This window comes from Festucalex cinctus, chromosome 16 (assembly GCF_051991245.1).
Source record: "Festucalex cinctus isolate MCC-2025b chromosome 16, RoL_Fcin_1.0, whole genome shotgun sequence".
Lineage (NCBI taxonomy): Eukaryota > Metazoa > Chordata > Actinopteri > Syngnathiformes > Syngnathidae > Festucalex > Festucalex cinctus.
Genome location: NC_135426.1, coordinates 25,366,015 through 25,379,243, shown reverse-complemented (window position 1 = coordinate 25,379,243; position 13,229 = coordinate 25,366,015).

Sequence of the window (13,229 nt, the reverse complement as noted above, 5' to 3'; positions counted from 1 at the left end):
AAGGGTCAACATTAAAATGGAGAGCAATTAACAAGAGTGAGCAGATGTTGATTAGAACACAAAAGTGTCACACGGAATTTGTGGCTTGCAGCAATTTTTTCTTATCCACTCCACTTCATAACCTTGCAAACAGAGAATTTCCAAGGTGGGAAACTTGCTTATATTAAATTTCCAACCTCAAATTCAATCTCCAGCCTTATGATAATAACAATGGGGGGGGGGGGGGGGGGGAGGTTATTCAAGGCGCTTGAAAGTGTAATTAAGCCCGAGGAGTCGCGACTGGAAGCCAAATGAAAGGAAGGCGCGATGAGTTTCCTTAAAGCTGAACGGCTCCTTGCTTCCAGACTGGGGAGAAAATACTTCTCGCAGGTTAGGAGACGCCATTAAGCACAACGCCACTTGAACAAAAACTGTCCATCCAAAAAAAAAAAGAGAGAAAAAATCTACCTTTTTGACCAGGTTTTTATGAAGAATAACTCAAGAATTGTTTCGAAATACATTAGACATTTTTTAAACCCCACTAAAAACACATTTTGCCTTCACACAGTCAACAGGCATGGCTGTTTTAGAGCGCCTCGTTGTTGAATGTTGTTGACCATCCACGAATGCAGAATTGGTGTGGAGGATTTAAAAACGTACATTAAATGTCAGCAATTGAAAGCTAAATGCTAACAAACGTGTTTATGCACAGAAATGAGTCCATACGGCAACTAGAAGCCTTCAAACAACTGCGACTTTTCACGCAGCGCAGCAACACGTACAATCACAACATACAACAATACTTTTGAAATAGATTTTCTGTTTTGAAGAATATTAAGACAAGCACAACTGGAAAGTTGTACTCGGCGCAGTGGAAACGTGATCAAGGGCAGAATATTGTCATTTGAATCAATCGAAATCACCTCCAGCATATGCCGAGCGAATTGTGCCGTTAGGATTCACGCGCGACTTCATCCTTCATGTTTGCAGGACAAAAGGCCGACGCGTCGCTCCATCCGCGTGCAAAACAACGTCGCTGTCGTTGTCTTTTAATGTTGATTATCGTTATTAGCTCTGGAGAGCTTCCGGCGTGATCAACGATGAACGGCGAAGCCGAGACGAGGCTGCGCCGCATCCACAATTAGACATTTCATTAGCATCCATTAACATTTCATTTGATTGTCTACACGGGAGCAACAGGAGGCGAGGTGAGGCCAGATGGCGCTTTTTACGGTTGACCCGTGAATACGCCAGCACGAGCGTCGTCAGAGTGCACAAAACGATTCAAGCTGACAACCGATGTGTTAGCACTCTTACTTTTTAGTGTTATTATTGCAATCGTTAACATCGCATCATTTTTTCCCCCCACTTGTTCCTCCTCTAATATGCTCGTTTCTATTGGGATTTTTTATTACATGGCAAAATTGCATTTTACGCCGAGAGATCTGCTAATAAAAATAAATAATCAGAAGCAGTCAGGTGAGGTTAGATTAGGTTGACAGGGTGAAATGGACCAAATATTAGTGTGGCAACTTTTCTTAACTCATTTGCTGCCAAAAACGTAGATATACGTTCGCTTTTAAATATTGCCATGCTCCCAAAGACATATTTAGACGTTTTTGTTGTTGTTTTTATGCTAGAGCATACAGACGGCTGTGAGACAGCCTCTGAACTGAAGAGAACGCTGGAAGCAATTGGAGTTGTTACAAACATGTCCAGGGCCGGCAGGTGGCAGCAGAGTATAAGAGATCAACCAGGGCATGTTGCAACAGGCTGTTTTCCCCACGGTTTTAAACAGAATAACGTTGAAACTATAGCTGTATTATAATGCTAATTGCTGCAAAATGGAAACGGATCGAAATACACTTTTTTTTGTCCTGATGAAAGAAGAGACTAATATTTCTTTTGGTAGGTCCCATATTTTTAGAGCAATAGAACACAATATTATGTGGGCCTTCAATCAAGTTAGTCAAAATCCAGTAAAACAGCCGGGAGCGAAGGGGACTGCGAAATGTGAAAATGGCTTCGAGTGAATGAGTTAAGAACGCACCAACTGGCTTAATAAACATAATAAAAAACACCAGTGAGGGGCTAACTGTTAGCATTGATAGAAACCGTGCAGCAACAAATAGCATATATTCTTTATCCTCTGCGAAAAGCTTACTGAGTCACAAGAGTTGTCAAACTATTTGTCGTTTTCTGCATGACTGTATAGTAGCGCCCTCTGGTGGTCGATATTAGAGGGTTGTATCACGTGTCTTCAAAGTCGTAATCAGTCTATTTAAAGAGTTTCAAGTAGTCACTCGGCTGCTTAGTGACGTGATGTCTCAGCACACTAAACATGGACCAGATAAGCACGTTAAAAGTCAAAGAATTCCACCATAATGGCGCAAAACCACAACATGACCAGAAAAGGCAAAATCCAAAAGCTGCACTTGCGCAGGGTTGCGGTGTCAGATGAATGTCGAACGCCGCAGCTCCGCCGCCGTACATCAGGCGATAACGAGCATTTAATGGGCCGACAACATGGCCACATGGCGCATCCGCCCATGAAGAATTTGGCTCAAGGCTTCGCCTGCTTTTCAAGCATTCCAAGCGCCTTCCGCGGACGTCCGGCGGCCGTCTCGGCGCGTCTCGCCGACACTTTGAAGGCTCTCAGCTGGAGACGGCAGGCGGAGAATCTATTAAAAGCGGCCATCATTACAAAGGTAAACGCTGACATTTCGGGCAGCCTGTTATTTGGACTGACTGCCTATTGGAGGGTGTAATGCGCCGCGCAAATGTATACTTCAAGCCTCAGCGCCTCGGAAACGGACAGCGGCGAGCAGGAAGATCAATCTGCTGGTCTTTATTTAGCAAGGTCACCCGGGGACGGCTTGCAGGTTTGGACGCACTGCAAAACTCTCCACATCTGAGAAGCCGGCTCTATCAGGAGGCACTTTACGCAATATCGCTGTTGTTTATGGAACGGACGCCTTGTAAATCCAATCTGATTGCTTTATCCGGCCTCTGATTTCCGCGGTGGCAATTTACGACGCTCCCTCGCTACCCGACATCCTCCGCCGTCCCGAAAGTAACCGCGAGCGGGGAACTTCAAATTGCCATGACCAGACTTTACACAATCGAGTGACCTTCAGTGAAAATCGAGCTGCCACGTCAACAAATTGCCGCTGAATGAAAGAAAAATCCACGTTGGTCACACAAATCGGATCAAACTTGAAAGAAAACGAACCCATGAAAATTTGCTTCCACTGAACTAAAAACCAAAATGATGCACCCCGAGAAAAGACTGAAAAGAATTTGACCAAGATGCATCCACTAATTAGCATCAAAGATGTCCTCAAACGTAATCAGTCATTTAGCATTTTCAAGTGGTCACTTTGCTATTTGGCAACATGATATGTATCATATACTAAACATGGACCAGAGGAAAGAAAAATGTAACCTGGCATGTTCAGTGGAAAGGCTATAAAAGCATCCTGGTGCAAACAACGTTTAACCATTCCAGCCTCCCAAACGACAACATCATCAACAACAAAAAAGTTGGAATTTGTTTCTAACACTAAAATAGCATAATGACCGACAGTGTTCAACTCCTTCTGGCGTATGCTCCTTGACCACCTGGGGGCAGTATTTTGCCAAATTTGGACCGAAACAAGAAATAGGATTTGTAAGCTACCGTGGAGCTATTTTGCCAAACGCAGTTACTCGACAACTGGGAAGCGTTTCAAATCGTGAGGAAAAAAATTCCTAATGTGTCCTTAAAAGGTCGTCGTCGCCACACTTGTCGATATCTTCGAATCCTGCCGTGTTCCACTAGCCGGTCTCGCTTTTATGGCTGCATTGTTACAGCGAGCGTTGACGGGTCACGCAGGGCTCGGCAGGCCCCTCGTAAAATGGCCGCCATTCAGGAAGAACGCTGGACTTTCTTTTTTTTCCGGTCCTAATTGGACAGTGGCCGTGCTGTTCGGGATTAGCCCAGCGGCCCAGTTGGCTGACTCCTGATGGAATACGATATAGTCAAGGCTTCCCTTGTTACCCTGCAGGGAACAGGACGGCGTGTGCGTGTGCGTGTGTGAGAATAGAACGCTGCTGTGGTGCTCTGAAGCGATTTGTCTCAGCCAAAAGGTTCCGTTGTCCTTCACAGACGAATGGACCTCCACATTAGTGTTGGAGAAAGAAGAGCAAAAAAAAAAGAAAAGAAAAAAGAGAGAGTGTGTGCCAAAATCCAGCAGGGGGAGTATTTGGGGCAGCCTAATGAGAGTTCAGAGTGCGCCCGAGGAGGCTGTGGGCGACTTCGCTGACCTCTCCGTCACCCACCTGCTCCGATATCAAAAGGTGCCCCTGCAGACCCTCCATCGCTGTGGAAATGTGTTTAGGCCAGCAGAAGGGCAGAAAAAGGAATCCGATGAACAAGCACAAACGGCCTTCAGATGTTCGAAGAAAATGCATCAGTAATGTAAAGGTGGATTTTTTTTTTTTTTTTCTTCTGAGCAACATGAAGCTGAAGTTTTGGACTAAATTCTTAAGACTTGCAATCAGGTTTTCTCGGGAAGAACAGGATTTCTCATGCGAGCTGACCTTTGGACTGAACACGATGACGAGAATATTTCCCTGCAATCTGGGATGGACATCAGCACATTTGTGTGTATTTTGATGCAAGCACCCACTGCGGACTTCCATTCACAGGACAAAAAAAAAAAAAGAAGACAAATCATCACGATTTAGCCCTTGAGTGCTACGCGAGTGATTTTTGATTGGCTGGTGCTTCTCGCTCGGGGACTCGTAGCATAATAGGCAGGGCGTGAAAAACGGTGGGAGGACGGCATAATCGTCCTCACATTGACCGGAGGAATTCCAACTGTCTCGCGCTTCCCGAGACAGACGCCGAAGCTCCTTTGTAAGAACAGTCAGCCTTGAGAGAATTGGGTTGTTTTTTGGGGGGGTTTTCCAAGAAATGGAGCTGATTAAAAAATTTGGATGGTATAAACTATGCCGATACTCTAAATGGTTCAGGAACAGCTTCAAACTTACTTTGAATGCAACTTTTTTGAAAGCATTTTCGGCAAAATTGCTCGTATGATAAGCGCTTAAGGAGAAGGAATGCAAAGTAAAGATTTCATACGATTTTCTTTGTTTTCAACATTGCTCAGTTGGATTTCCAATGAAGACAAACTCCCAGAGGAAGTACGGTAACCTGCCGGCATGAGAAGACAATTTCACCAAACTGAATGTTGATGTAACAGAAGAGATTTTGGGGGGGGGACGTAACGTGGCTATGTAGGCAGTAATGGTCCCCCTAAGTATATGATAATCGCACTCTCCCGACAGGGGCTTTTAAAGGCCATCAGCAGCCAAGCAGAGACCAACGATGGACAATCGAAAATCATGGCGGACACCTCTTAAGAGCACAGGTCAAGAGCAGCTAATGGCCTTCCCAGAGAGCACCGTGGCCACAAACAAGCCGCGTTTGTTCACCGACTATCTTTAGAAGCACTTCAGCCAAGCCGCGTTTTCAGAATGGAGGGCGGCTATGCCGCTATTTACTGGTCAAGTCAAACTCAATTAATTGCGCTCGGAGCCGAGTGCTGTCATAGAAATCGCACAAAGACGCAAAAGAGAAGGCATGAAAAGGGAGGAATTTCGCTTTTTTCTGGCAAACAAAGGCAGCTTTTAAAAGGCCCTCGCCGCACCGTTAGACTGAAGTGTGAGGAGAAGACGGCCAAGTTGAAAGAGTTGAAATCATGACAATGGAGCTAAATGTCACGATGATTCCCAATGAAAAACACTCAAACTGCAACCAGACTGGATTATAAAAGCGCATTCGTTTTCAACAGACCCTTGCAACAACTTTTTCATGGCAAACTTTGACTCAAAAGTGATGTTTTTGAGGGAATTTTGTTTTTCAGCTTTCCTAGCACCCTTTTCTTGGAATTCACTCCTAAACTGGTTTCGCAACTAAATTGATGCAGTTTTTCAATTTTGGGAATGGATCCTTGAGACTTTTTAGTTAGCTCTGTTGTGAAAACGAAAATGTCATTTTTCCTTTCTAACTTTTAAGGTGACATTTTCTTACCACTAAAATGGCTGCCTCCACCCAAAATGGCTGCCTTCCTGGCCAATATCGGCCAAGGGTCCGTGGGAATTTTCCCTCCATGTTATGATAGACGGGGTTACCAAAATTTGTGTCAATCAGGCAAACTGGTGACCGCATATTCATTATTATATATTCATGTCCACTTCCAACCAAAATGGCTGCCTTGCTGTTGAACTTGGGACATTGTTCCTGTTACGATGGACGTCATCCAAATTTCATGTGGACTAATGTCCAGAAGACAAATATTTTCTGGCTCCATTAGTCCGGCGTGAGGCAGAATCGCCTTCCGTCGCTTGAGCAAAGCATGAGAATATTAATGCTAATTGTCGTTAACGAATTCCCTGCTTCCATGTATATGAGCTTGCTTTGCAATGTTGCCAATTATATTTCGACGTGCCGCTCATTAATTTGATGTTACAGAGAAACGCAATCAGAATTCCCTCCATTGAACATTACGGGCAAATTTCATCGTCAATTAATACGGAGGCTCAACGGAGTGGCTCGGGTTCAATTAGGTGAGAATCATTTGACATGTTTATTTGTGCCAAGGACACCGACTCGCTCGTCTTGTAAACCCCCCCCCCACACCCCCGAGATGAGCGTCGGCGTAAAGCTAATGATCAAGTCGCTCTCAAGTGTGTTCATTTATTGTTTTGGACTCTCCTTTGAGAGCTAACGCAGCGTTTCATCACCAAGCCGCTCTGTGTCGCACCGGACAAAAAATACAAAGAAAAATCAATAAATTCATCCCCCTAAATGAGACTTTTCTGGAGCCATTTCCAATCATTTTCTGAGAATAAACATGATATTTATATGCAGGGCGCAAATCCAAGCTGGCTTCCTTCGCACTGTGAAACTCACTCAGCACTTTTTCTCCAATTTCTTGCAGATTGGCAGATTGTTTTAGTGTTAAATCAGCTCGGGAACACTGTCACACCTGGCGCCTTTTTAATTGATTTATTTGGACTGCACGCAGGCAAATACCGCATTGTGGAATTCCAAAGATACGCACAATCTCTCGGCTGCGCACACAAACGCGACAACTAAGCTGATTTATGCCAGAAAATAAACACGGCGGCGGGCGCCTGCTTGCATGTTGGCCCCAATGTGCCATTTGCAGGGCGCTTGTCCGTACATTAGCGCGGGAATATGGATTATTCCGGCTGACTGGCCTTCAAAAGCAAGGCGGCGGCAGCAGCTTCGGTCAGCATGGCGCGTCTTGAAAGCGACCGGACGGATGTCAAGTCATCCTCGGTGAAGGTCAGATGGAAATCCTGCTCAGATTGCAAAGCCGCATGGGCGTCCATCCTCGTCCGACACGACAGCAGACGAGCTGCCAAACGCATCGAAAGGCTGATTGGGGATGACAGGCGGGCGCAGGTAAGCACATTCGGTGCTGCACGGCGGCGGCCATTAAGCCCGTCTTCGCATTGGGAACGAACAAGACTCGGATACGACGTCATCGCGCCATGTGACCAGTCTGAAAAATAACGAGAGCCGTCAAGCCGTTCAAATCTTTTCACTTATTAATCCAATAGTTCATTGAATAGAATACTTCCATTATTTTTAGGATTTACGCCACAAATATTGACTTGAATCAAACCTTTTCACGCATCTTATGATAGTCCACCAAATGCCATTTTTCCATGCCTGTTTTTATGGCTGCTTTCCTGATCTGAAAAACAAAGGGGGGTAAACCGAGGGCATGTTTGCCCCTCGCCGCAGGCGTACAAGTGCACGGGCAACTGCAAGACTGCGGCAAGTGGCCACTGTTCCGAACGAGTGCAGAGAACAAGCCTAACACCGAGTCGGCTCTGCCAAAACATCCATCAAAGTCCCCGAGATCAACGCACCTCCGGAAATCCCCCTGGACCCGGTCTGCCGTTTACAGCCTTCCCATGCCAATTTGAGGCAGAATGCACAGATTCACTTAAAAGCGCCTTTTCTGCTTACGCTCCTTTTCTTGACAAATGCAAATATCGCCTTGATGAATTTACAGGCACATTTTGCAATGTTGCACAGATTCAAGCGGCTAATGGAGATCTATTCTCGTCGCTCGCATTGTCCCCATTACAGATGGAAAAAGGAATCCGTTTCCCTCCCGCAGCAACGAGCCGGCGCCGCCTCCTCCCCATCATCGAGGGAGAAGGAAAACAACGCCACGACATGATCAAGATGGACTTCTTCTAATTAGCGTGCACCTGCTTGACTCCTGATTTGCGGTTCACTTCAACAACAAGCCTCAATGGTTGGTTATATTTCATCGTCACATGGTGGGTGTGACTATTCACACTGACACTGAAACCTGTTTGAATTCGGATCGTCAATGAAGGTCACGTGCATGTTTGGGGACCACCAAACCAAATGCAAATGCAAATGCAAACTTCCTCGGCCCGAGTTGAGATTTGAACCCGGAGTCTGTGCTCACTGCACCGTTGGGCCACACCGCATCAGCCAACACGGAAACAGTTGATGGCGGCGGTTGCCATGGCAACAACAAAGTGTTCCGAGTCATGCTGCTTCTTTTAAGAAAGAACATCGCAGCCACGTGGACAAAAAGGGAATTTTTGCAGCGCTTCATTCTGCGTCCGCTGAATCCCTTCCTGCTCGTTGAGCGCCCGCACGACCGCACGACCGCACGACCGCACGACTGCACGAGGAACAGCCGGTCGGAGAGGCCGTCCATCTGATTTGCTTGTGGACGCAGCGTGAGCCGGAGCAGCACATAATCCGGCGTGTCAGCACCGCTTTGCGTCAAGCCGCCTCCTATGTTGTCAGTTGTCGGGCCGCACAGTGAGCACATCAAGAGACTTTTTTTTTTTTTTGCACAAACATGCGGCACACTCGGAAGGGGGGAAAGAAGCTCCCTCTCCACCCTGCATGAGACATGTTCTGCACCAGATTATCCCGCCTCAACCTCACCTCTGACAAGCTTCAAGTAGGCAAACACGCCTCCTCCACTTTTAAATCTGGCTGCTCATGATTAATTCAACAAGTAAAAAAAAACAGCAGGGGCAAAAAAATAAAAAAAAAACAGCAAGAAAACAAAAAACCTCCCTAAATGCCACCTTAAAAGTTAAAACTGTAAAAAAAAAGTAATAAAAATAAAAATAGAGGACAAAGACTGGTGGCTTTTCTTTTTTATTTCCCCCCATTAGGTTTATGCAGCAATTGAATATCATCAGCTCTCTCTGCTGGTGCAAAGTAGTAGTACCATACTGTCAAAACAAACAAACAAACAATGTATAAATATATATATATAGTTTGCCGAGGCCCCATCCCACCCGTAAAATACATTCCCCAGCCTTCCTTGCTCAGCCTTTCCATCAAACTGACACATGCTGCATTTATCTGCATCTCCTGTCAGTTTTCCACGAAGAGTGGTAAAGTTCCGAGTTGCCATTTTCACTGGATACGAACGTGGACTGGATCAGGAACGGAAAAGAGTGAATGCAGGGGCAAGTTGCGTGGACTGTACATACTGTACAGCATGCCGTTTCCTTTCTACATCTCTTGGTATCTTGCCAGCAAGTGTGTGCGCAACCGTCCATTTTCTCCGTTGCTTGACCTCAATGGGGTCAGCAGCCAACTGGAGCTGAAGTTGGGCGAATGGCCGGGACCACATCTTGACAAACAAACGGCCATTACACGTTTTCTGGCAGCATGGACGTCACACATCCCGTCAAGATGTCGTCACCAACCAGCCCGCAACTGGTGATTCTTCTGCAGCATGAGCATCCGTGTCGCACTTTTTGTCGCCTCCCTTTTTCCCCCAAGACTTTGAACGTACACTCTTTCTGCACCCCACTCCCTTCCCTTCCCTTCCGTTCCCTCTCCCCAAGTCTCGGGAATCATATGTGAGGTTTGGCCTCTGCTGAGGAAGCGGCGGCGGTAAATCCTCAGGCTCAACTTCAAAAACGAAAGCTCTAAAGACGGCGCCGATTCAGCTCCGGCAAGTGGGATGACTCCGACGACGAGCTCAGCTGGGAGACCTTCACTCTCAGCTGCAGGTACTTCCTCCCGAGGAGCGCATCTAATCCTGCCTCCTCGCATACGCAAAGCGGGAAAAACTACGGAACATTCATTCCGTTGACGCTTGACTGTTACTGGCTACAATTAGGCCCCTTCGATCTCTTCCATTTTCTACAGAGTTTGTCGTCATCAGGGATGACAACAACCAGCCACCCTTTTTGGACAGAAATGTCCTTTCAAGTGGCGAATGAGCAATCCACGCCATCTCTGCGGGGGACTTGGTCGTTGGCATTTCGACTCGGGGCCCAACATGCAGCCATCCTTCTCATCAATATTTCACCACCGAGGTGAGCGTGCTGCCTGATTCGATCAGAAGGCAACAGTGCTTGTGTGGGGCCATTTTCTTCAAGTACGTCTCCCATATTTGAAATATTTAAGTAGGGCCTGTCGGAATCTCCGCGTCTTCCTCGCACGAAGAGAGAGCGGAAACATGGCTTTTCTGCTTTTACTGTCGCTTCACCTGCAGTTTGCTTGTCGTCTCTGCTTTCGGTTTGCTTGTTTGTCTACATGTGCCCTGTGATTGGCTGGCAACCGGAGCAGGATGTCATCAGCCTGTCATCCACAGTCACACGGGATTGGCTCCAGTTCACCAGCCTACCCAATGAGGACAAACGCTTTCAAAACTGGATAATAAAAAAAACGATCATTTGTATTAAGGGAACAGTTTGTGAGGAGTTAACGCTAACCCATATCCTGAGTCCCCCCCCAAAAAAATCACCCAGACTCAAAGTTTCGAGAGTCTATTTGGCCATATATATGACATCGACGATTGAATATAGAAGATATTTCCAGCACAGACATCAATGGGTGGGCGGAAGGTAGCACAAAGGTCCCTTGAGAAAAAGAGCCGATCTCAGTTCAACCCAACCCACACACATAAACCTGATCAAGCCGACAGCCTGCCCGTCATTAGGCATCAAAGCAGGCAAACAAAACATCCATTGGCGCCGCGACGCGTCTGCGGAGGGCTGCAAAATGCTCTTCTTGTTGCAGAAAGGAGGAAAAATTCCCACTGGTGAGCCAACGTCACCACACCCCCACTTGCTGATAAATGACCCCCACCAGAGTGCCAGATGAAGGTCAGCGGTGTTTGCTGGCGTTTTCGGCGCAACAGATGATGAATCCACTTGTGACGGCATCGCCGTCATTCCTCCGCGTCGTCTCTCCCACTTGGAAACAATATGAATACATCTCGCAGAGCGCATTTTCCATTTCGGGCCTCGACACTCGGCAGCAAACAGAACGCGGCTCAAACGAGACGCTCCCGCGACCTCCGTTGCCCCCTCCAGGATCATCCCTTGAGCGCCAAAGTGTGGTGTCAGCAACGCTTGAGTAGCTTTGCTTTCTCTTAGTCCTCTATAACAGCAAGTTTTTCTGTCCAGGGACCCCTTACGGGAGTTTTTTTTTTTTTTTTACAAGGACAGTTAGCAACTTTTCCTATTTTTCAAAATAAGTTGAAACCTCACGATGAAACAGGCAGCATGAGCAGAATCCTTTTCACAGGCACAATTGGCTCTGTGATTGCCTTCTAACGGGCTCCTTTCTTGTCATAGGCAAAATAATATAAAAATAATATTCCTTTCTTGAATTCGTATCTCACTGAGCGGTGAAGGCTTGGGAGGGTACGTGTGCACAAGTAGCCAATGGTTTTTGACAGATGCAGCCGATGAGGCTTATAAAGCACTGGTGGAAATCCTGAAAACCCGGCAAAAAAAACAACAAACAACATTCGCTCCATGCACCCTTGCCAGCCTTCGCTGCTCAGTGAGAACTTTAGCATGAATGAAAAGGCCAGTTACTGAAATAAATAAATAAATAAATAAATAAATAGCTGTCAGACAGAGTGGAAAATTTGCTAAATACAACCACCGAACCGCTGAGTTGGTAACACTGACTGCTTTTGTCGACGAGCTCCTCCATGTTAATGGAAGCCGCGAACGTCGTCTACCGTCGACCGATAAATATTTAATTCCATTCCATTTCAATTTGGTTACGTTCTTTTCTATTAAACAGGTTATGAATATTTAGGTTGAAACATTTAAAAAATACATTGGGAACCTTGGAAAAAAAAAAAAAACTTGGTTGTCAGAGCTCCTTGGACCCAAAAAGTTGAAAACCCCCCGCAGGAGATCCACTAACCTGTTCCGATTCGGAGACAGTGACAAACCCCCGACAAGGAAGGCGGCAATCTTGATACTTCCTGCCATCTCAGTATTGACGTGCCGCAAAGCCAGCGTGGTCTTATCGTGGCCGTCTCGGTTGTTTCTCATCTGTCAATAGGGATGAGGTGGTGAGGGTGGGAGGACATCAATGGGATTAATGGCTGGGTAGCTTTTCAATTGGGTTCTCATGCTCACATCAGCCTTTCAAAGCAAGATACTCACATTCCCGGGTTGCCCGTGGAGGGAGTGATTTTGACGACCAATCGGCTGTGAAAACAGTCTTAAAAATAATAATAATAATAATAATAATAATAATCCCTTCGACCAAGTGGAGTCAATCACACTAAATTTGTATTCAAGATGTTCCAAATGGTTCATTGAAAGTGATGTCGGAGTCCTTCCTGCAAATTGCAAGCGTGTAGAGTTGAGAAAGAGGATTGAGGATGGCAATAAAGGCCAAAATACAGACTCGACTCTCACATCCTGCCGCTCGGCGGTGGGTTTGCGTCGATCGACTCGGGTCCTTCTTTTGTGGCTTCTCCTTCCTCTCGTCTCGCATCCTTTGCTTCCCAAAAGTCCCCCGTGGGTCTGTTATCCCGCGCCAATGCAACCGCTTCCAGAGCGCCCGTTGCTACATCTCAAAGCTTCATTTTGTCAAAATAATAACGGGCGAGTTGCACATTCAGTTGCATCCGAGTGGAGCGACGAACATCTGCTGCTGCAGAAAAACAAGTTACAACTTCACCGAGATTTCAAGCGGATCCAGGATTCTTCCATTCTGGCTCTTCTCATTCTCTACACGACATGGAGACAATGTTGAAACACATATTTTGCATGTGGTTTATTTTTTCTACCTTGAGAGGATGAACAAAGAAATCTCAAGAACCCATGTCCAAACTCTGATCCCACTGACATGAAATTTGGTGGACAACGAGATGAAAAGATGAAAGTCTCAAGGA